The sequence below is a fragment of the Staurois parvus genome, unplaced genomic scaffold (assembly GCF_062004578.1).
Source record: "Staurois parvus isolate SC_StPar_1 unplaced genomic scaffold, SC_StPar_1.0 ptg000782l, whole genome shotgun sequence".
NCBI classification, from domain to species: domain Eukaryota; kingdom Metazoa; phylum Chordata; class Amphibia; order Anura; family Ranidae; genus Staurois; species Staurois parvus.
Window position 1 is genome coordinate 192320 of NW_028318578.1, and position 7681 is coordinate 200000.

General features: G+C 41.2%; 3 non-coding genes across 3 annotated transcripts; 2 read left to right on the forward strand and 1 right to left on the reverse strand.

Moving 5' to 3' along the window:
* Nucleotides 1–877: 877 nt before the first annotated feature.
* Nucleotides 878–949, reverse strand: TRNAE-UUC (transfer RNA glutamic acid (anticodon UUC)). The gene has a single exon. It is a non-coding gene; the product is annotated as a tRNA-Glu (tRNA).
* Nucleotides 950–2906: 1957 nt separating this feature from the next.
* Nucleotides 2907–2988, forward strand: TRNAS-AGA (transfer RNA serine (anticodon AGA)). The gene has a single exon. It is a non-coding gene; the product is annotated as a tRNA-Ser (tRNA).
* Nucleotides 2989–6196: 3208 nt separating this feature from the next.
* TRNAS-AGA (transfer RNA serine (anticodon AGA)) lies at nt 6197–6278 on the forward strand. The gene has a single exon. It is a non-coding gene; the product is annotated as a tRNA-Ser (tRNA).
* The last annotated feature ends 1403 nt before the right edge of the window (nt 6279–7681 follow it).

Below are 7681 nucleotides of genomic sequence, written 5' to 3' on the forward strand. Positions count from 1 at the left end.
GGGGTCCGGGGAGACCAGATATAGTGAATGCGGGGTCCTGGGAGACCAGATATAGTGAATGCGGGGTCCTGGGAGACCAGATATAGTGAATGCGGGGTCCAGGGAGTCCAGATATAGTGAATGCGGGGTCCTGGGAGACCAGATATAGTGAATGCAGGGTCCAGGGAGTCCAGATATAGTGAATGCATGTCATCATGCACTGTGATTGGCCAAAGCATTGCATCTGTCCTATGGTCAGGTGCATTGCTTCGGTAAGTTACAACGTACTGCCAGGGCACAGTGCATTTTGAGGCACGGTGGACGAACAACCCACCAAATACCCTTACCATTCATGTGCTCGCCAAACACATGAACGGCCGATGTTTGACTCAAACATCAAGCCAAACTCTACAATTCAGGTATCAATAATCCAGAACAGTAAATTGTAAAGCACTAGTAGGGTTTTCATGTCTGCACTTCTTGCTGGGATTTCAGACAAATGAGAAAAAATATCTGTCTTCCCTGAAGAAGCAATCCTTTACCTGCTTTAGTAAATCAACCCCATTGCCTTGTGTACATCGGGAGCTGTGCAACTGGTGCTATTCAGACCACGCCCACTATTTCCTCACGGACAGCGAGCCAAAGAGCAAACGTGAAATTCTGTGTGAAACCGGGCAAGTCTGCCACGGAGACATTTGATGCGATTCGGCAAGTTTACGGCAATGCCGCAATGAGTTGTTTGGGGGGGCAGGTGAGTATGAGCTCAGTCCTCACCCCGAGAAAAAAATAAGCAGCTGATCCATGCGGTGGAGGGTTAAAAAAAAAAGTAACTGGAGTTCTGCTTTAAAACGGTTGACATAATAAGTTACGTTGTAAGGACAATCAAAAAATAACAACCTTCCCATACCGGGAGTCGAACCCGGGCCGCCTGGGTGAAAACCAGGAATCCTAACCGCTAGACCATATGGGAGATACAAGAGCTGATGGACTGTAGAAGAGGAATGGACATCTGATATGAATCCCTGAAATAATTATCATCCTGCAGAAGAATGAAGTATTTGTTCCATCGTATTCTGCTCTCCCTTCACATTACGAAGTAACCAAGTATTCAGAGAGAAGTGCGCTGATACAAGGTGTGGCCAATGAACATTCAATTAGAAGACCACGATTTATTACCCGACAATATATGATGAATATATACCACGTCCTGGATGGACACCATTCTTCACATTCTTTCTTCAGCCCCAACCACCTTTTTCACTTGCATATCTTCTAGGTTCCTGCTGGGTAAAGCCTGCATACACGCACGCACGCACGCACGCACTCACACACGGGACATTTTTACAGCGGCTGTTTTTGGTTTTTGATGTTTTTTTTCTACAGCCAGTAAACCCCCCAGGGTGTCCATGAACACATAGACTGGAATCAACATTTTTTGGCTGGAAAAAAAAACCCAGGACTAGTGGGCTTCTAGAGATTTTTTTTAGGTGGAAAGAAGCTCTAACGCTGAAAAACGTGGCAAAATGCGGTAAAACGTGGTAAATTGCGGTAACACGTCGGCATTTTTGGACTTTATTTATTTATTTATTTGTATGTCCATAAACACATAGACTGGAATCAATTTTTTTTGCTGGAAAAAAAAACCCAGGACTAGTGGGCTTCTAGAGATTTTTTTTAGGTGGAAAGAAGCTCTAACGCTGAAAAACGCGGCAAAATGCGGTAAAACGTGGTAAATTGCGGTAACACGTCGGCATTTTTGGGACTTTTTTTACCTCCCAAAAATGTTTTTTGCAAAAAAAACGCTAAAAAAATGCAGACGCGGCTGTTAAACGCGGCAAAACGCCACTAAACGCTAATGCAAAAATGCTAAAAAATGCTGAAAAACTCACGTTTTTTTATGTGACTTTACACAGCTAATGTTACCGGCGTTATCAATACATCCCGTGTGCATGGAGACTAATTTGCCTCCTCGTTATTAGTCCTCATGCACACGGGATGTTTTCACAGCGGCTGTTTTTAGCTTTTGATGTTTTTTTCTACAGCCAGTAAACTCCCCAACATGTTATCCTAGGTGTCCATACACACATAGACTGGAATCAGTGTTTTTTGGGTTGAAAAAATCCAGCGGGTTTCTAGAGGTGGTTTTTTAGGTGGAAAAATGATCCAATGCTGGAAAACGCATTAAAATGTGTTAAAACGCAGTAAGTCCTCATGCACACTGGACGTTTTTACAGCGGCTGTTTTTAACTTTTGACTTTTTTTCTACAGCCAGTAAACCCCCCAGGGTGTCCATGCACACATAGACTGGAATCAACGTTTTTTGGCAGGGACCACGGGCAGGCTGACAACTCATAGGGCCCCCGGGCAATAGGGGATCATTGGGCCCCTGTGTCCTTGCCCAAACTCAAAAAAGCCTGGAGCCTGAATCTGCTGCGTCATATTTGAACCTTCCCGTGCTGTTTATATCCAAGCATGACGACAAAGCCTCGCTGATCATAAAGCGGACTTTTAGTTTATGAACTTTATGCATTCTTTTTGTGTGTTCTGCCTTTTCAGCAGCAGTCTCTTGCTAACACCCCGGTCACATCGGGTGCAACTTGGCTTGTGATTTGCATGTCGTGCGATTTGCGAGCTGAATGCCAAGTCGCACCCTATAGTCCACAATTATAGAGGTCATAGCGGTGCGGTTTCCGACTTGGTCGGAGCCCGCAACAATTTCCAAAGTAGTGCATGCAGTTTTTTTGGTGCTATCTGTGTCAGATGTCTATGCAAATTGCACCTCAAATTGTCATGTCACCTGACTTTGAGATTGTGCAGCTCCAATGTAAGTTGCACGATTTCAAAGTCGGGCATGATGTGACCAAGGTGTTAAGGAAGCTAATGAGATGTGTATGTGTCTTGTATGCTCTAACAACACATATACCAAAGTAGTCGTGGCCGAGTGGTTAAGGCGATGGACTAGAAATCCATTGGGGTCTCCCCGCGCAGGTTCAAATCCTGCCGACTACGTCTTATTTTTTAACTCGCACACACTCTGAAAAAATGCTGCTGACAATGTAAATATAGCCCACATCTCTGAAAACTACAACTGTGTCCAAGGTAAGGGATATCTGCAGTTTTAGTGGGTTGGATTTTTTTTTTTTCATTCAAAACATGTAGTTTATTGATGAACAGTTGCAGAAGTTACAAAAAAAATAAGTCATACAATAAATGATGACATAACGAAATATAACAAAGCAACAGGTCTCCGAAAGCAAGGAAATCATAGGCTCATGGAACCTGCAGACCAAAAGTCCAAGCTGGCCATTTTTTTTATTGAAAACGTGTAGTTTATTGATGAACAGCTGCGGAAGTTACAAAAAAAAGAAGTCATACAATAAATGATGACATAACGAAATATAACAAAGCAACACGTTTCCGAAAGCAAGGAAATCATAGGCTCATGGAACCTGCAGACCAAAAGTCCAAGCTGGCCATTTTTTTTATTGAAAACGTGTAGTTAATTGATGAACAGTTGTGGAAGTTACAAAAAAAAGAAGTTGTACGATAAATGATGACATAACAAAATGTAAAAACGCAACAGGTCTCCGAAAGCAAGGAAATCATAGGCGCATGGAACCTGCAGACCAAAAGTCCAAGCTGGCCATTTTTTTTATTGAAAACGTGTAGTTAATTGATGAACAGTTGTGGAAGTTACAAAAAAAAGAAGTTGTACGATAAATGATGACATAACAAAATGTAAAAACGCAACAGGTCTCCGAAAGCAAGGAAATCATAGGCGCATGGAACCTGCAGACCAAAAGTCCAAGCTGGCCATTTTTTTTATTGAAAACGTGTAGTTAATTGATGAACAGTTGCGGAAGTTACAAAAAAAAGAAGTTCTACGATAAATGATGACATAACAAAATGTAAAAACGCAACAGGTCTCCGAAAGCAAGGAAATCATAGGCGCATGGAACCTGCAGACCAAAAGTCCAAGCTGGCCATTTTTTTTATTGAAAATGTGTAGTTTATTGATGAACAGTTGCGGAAGTTACAAAAAAAATAAGTCATACAATAAATGATGACATAACGAAATATAACAAAGCAACAGGTCTCCGAAAGCAAGGAAATCCTGCAGACCAAAAGTCCAAGCTGGCCATTTTTTTTATTGAAAACGTGTAGTTTAATGATGAACAGTTGCGGAAGTTACAAAAAAAAAGTTGTACAATAAATGATGACATAACGAAATGTAACAAAACAACAGGTCTCCGAAAGCAAGGAAATCATAGACAAATGGAACCTGCAGACCAGAAGTCCAAGCTGGCCTTTTTTTATTGCAAACATGTAGTTTATTGATGGTTGCGGAGGTTACAAATAAATCATACAATAAATGATGACATTTTGAAATTCAGCAAAACAACAGGTTTCCGAAAGTGCATAACATAATGATACAATTCAGTAGTGATGGGCTGAATACCCCCCGGTTGTGTTCGGGTGTCAAACACTCAGACCTGAAGAAAGTTGGACCATGAACTTAGAACCGGGACAGTTTACTGCGTGGTATCTTCCTGGATCTGAGTATGTGGTCAGATCCCGCTAAGTTACAAAAAAAAGAAGTCGTATGATAAATGATGACATAACAAAATGTAACAACGCAACAGGTCTCCGAAAGCAAGGAAATCATAGGCGCATGGAACCTGCAAACCAATAGTCCAAGCTGCCCAAGCTGGCCATTTTTTTTATTGAAAACATGTAGTTTATTGATGAACAGTTGCAGAAGTTACAAAAAAAAGAAGTCGTACGATAAATGATGTCATAACGAAATGTAACAAAACAACAGGTCTCCAAAAGCAAGGAAATCATAGGCGCATGGAACCTGCAGACCAGAAGTCCAAGCTGGCCTTTTTTTATTGCAAACATTTAGTTTATTGATGAACGGTTGTGGAGGTTACGAATAAATCATACAATAAATGATGACATTTTGAAATTCAGCAAAACAACAGGTTTCCGAAAGTGCATGACATAATGATACAATTCAGTAGTGATGGGCTGAACACCCCCCGGTTGTGTTCGGGTGTCAAACACTCAGATCTGAAGAAAGTTGGACCATGAACTTAGAACCGGGACAGTTTACTGCGTGGTATCTTCCTGGATCTGAGTATGTGGTCAGATCCCGCTCAGTTACTAAAATCCGGTATGAGTTCTATGATGAAGTCATGCGGTATTTTAGTAGTGAGACACTGAGGCCAGGTTCACATTCATGCGGTGCACCACATTTCCTGTGCAAATCACATGCAAATTCTGTGCAGTGCAATTTGAGACGTACATTATGTATGGCTCAAATTGCACCGCATTCGCACCAAAGAGGTGCAGGACCCCTTTTTTGGGTCTGCACTAGAATCAGATCGAATGAGTATTCACACCCGTGCGATCTGATTCTGCATGTCACACATCATTTTGCGGACCAATTTTGGGGTGTTGTTAACATACATGCCCGCAGCGGTTTGCATGAACGGGGTGCGATTGTGATGCAGTGCAGAATTTGCACAGAAAATGCTGCAAATTCAACATCGTGTCAGTGTGAACCCGGGCTCATTCATGTTTCAGCTGTCAGTGGGATTCCCTGCTGACAGCTGAATGTAAAAAAGAATTGTCAGCATTGCCTGGCAATTAAACAAAATTAATAAAAAAAACAAACAACATGTCGCCCCTCCCATCCATACGAAAGCCCATCGGGTCCAGTATGGATTTTGAGGGAAACCCCCATTCCCAAATATTTTTTAAAAATGGTGTGGGGTCCCCCGCAGAATCCATACCAGACCCTTATCCAAGCATGCAGCCCTGGCAGATTAGGAAAGGGGGGGTGAGTGAGCAATAAATGATGACATAACAAAATGTAACAAAGCAACAGGTCAACAAAAGCAAGGAAATCATAGGAGCATGGAACCTGCAGATCAGAATGCCAAGCTGGCCATTTTTTCATTGAAAACATGTAGTTTATTGATGAACAGTTGTGGAAGTTACAAAAAAAAAGAAGTCGTATGATAAATGATGACATAACAAAATGTAACAAAGCAACGTCCAAGCTGGCCATACATATATAAATGTTTGTTCGAGAATTTTCATTTCAAGACTATTTGTTTGATTTTCTAAACATAAGTGAAGAGAGAACAAAAATGTCCTGAGCTAAGGAGTTGTGTATGTCTGAGCATGCCCAACAGACAGGAAAGACAAGGTAGTCGTGGCCGAGTGGTTAAGGCGATGGACTAGAAATCCATTGGGGTCTCCCCGCGCAGGTTCAAATCCTGCCGACTACGTCTTATCCTTTAACTTGCTCACACTCTGAGAAATACTGCTGACAATGCAAATATAGCCCACATCTGTGAAAACTACAACTATGTCCAAGGTACTTAATACCAGTAGCTTTAGTGGGTGGGATCTTTTTTTTTTCATTGAAAACATGTAGTTTATTGATGAACATTTGCGGAAGTTACAAAAAAAGAAGTCGTACAATAAATGATGACATAACGAAATGTAACAAAGCAACAGGTCTCGGAAAGCAAGGAAATCCTAGGCGCATGGAACCTGCAGACCAAAAGTCCAAGCTGGCCAAGCTGGCCATTTTTTTTTATTGAAAACGTGTAGTTTATTGAACAGTTGTGGACATTACAAAAAAAAAGAAGTCGTACGATAAATGATGACATAACGAAATATAACAATGTAACAGGTCTCCAAAAGCAAGGAAATCATAGGAGCATGGAGCCTGCAGACCAAAAGTCCAAGCTGGACATTTTTTTTTATTGAAAACATGTAGTTTATTGATGAACAGTTGCTGAAATTACAAAAAAAATAAATGATGAAGCAACTAAATCATAGGCGCATGGAACCTGCAGACCAAAAATCCAACCTGGCCAAGCTGGCCATACACGTATAGATTTTCATTGGAGAATTTTCCTTTCAAGATTATTCATTTGATTTTCTAATCGTTAGTGGGGGTCAAATCGATGTTTGTCTTTGACCGCAGTGACGGAAGAGTTCAAAGGGGCAGGAAGGAAAACTTTCCTCGATCAAAGAATTTTGGCCGGTGTATGTGACCCCACTAAAGCTGGCCATACATGTGTAGATTTTCGGATGAGAATATTCGTAAGAAAAGTCGTACGAAAACTCTGAACATTTGGTGAATGGACGAATGTCGTTCGAAAATTGTCTTTTGTTTTTAACATTTGACTTTAAAATGAATGTCATTTCTGAATGATCACCGCATACACCGGCCGAAAATGTGTTTGTTTGGGAAAAGTGTTCCTTTCTGCCCCTTTGGATTCTTCCATTACTGCGGTTGAAAACAAACATCGATTTGACCCCCACTAACGATTAGAAAATCAAACGAATATTCTTGTAAATGAAAATTCACGAATGAAAATCTATACATGTATGGCCAATTTTTAATGAATCCAGTAGTAGGAATCCAGTGGTGAAGAAGGGAATGGAACAGTTTGAATACCAGGGCAAGGAAATCATAGGCACATGGAACCTGCAGACCAAAAATCCAACCTGGCCAAGCTGGCCATACACGTATAGATTTTCGTTGGAGAATTTTCCTTTCAAGAATATTCCTTTGATTTTCTAATCGTTAGTGGGGGAGTGAGGGTCAAATCGATGTTTGTTTTTGACTGCAGTAATGGGAGAGTTTAAAGGGGCAGGAAGGAAAACTTTCCTCGAT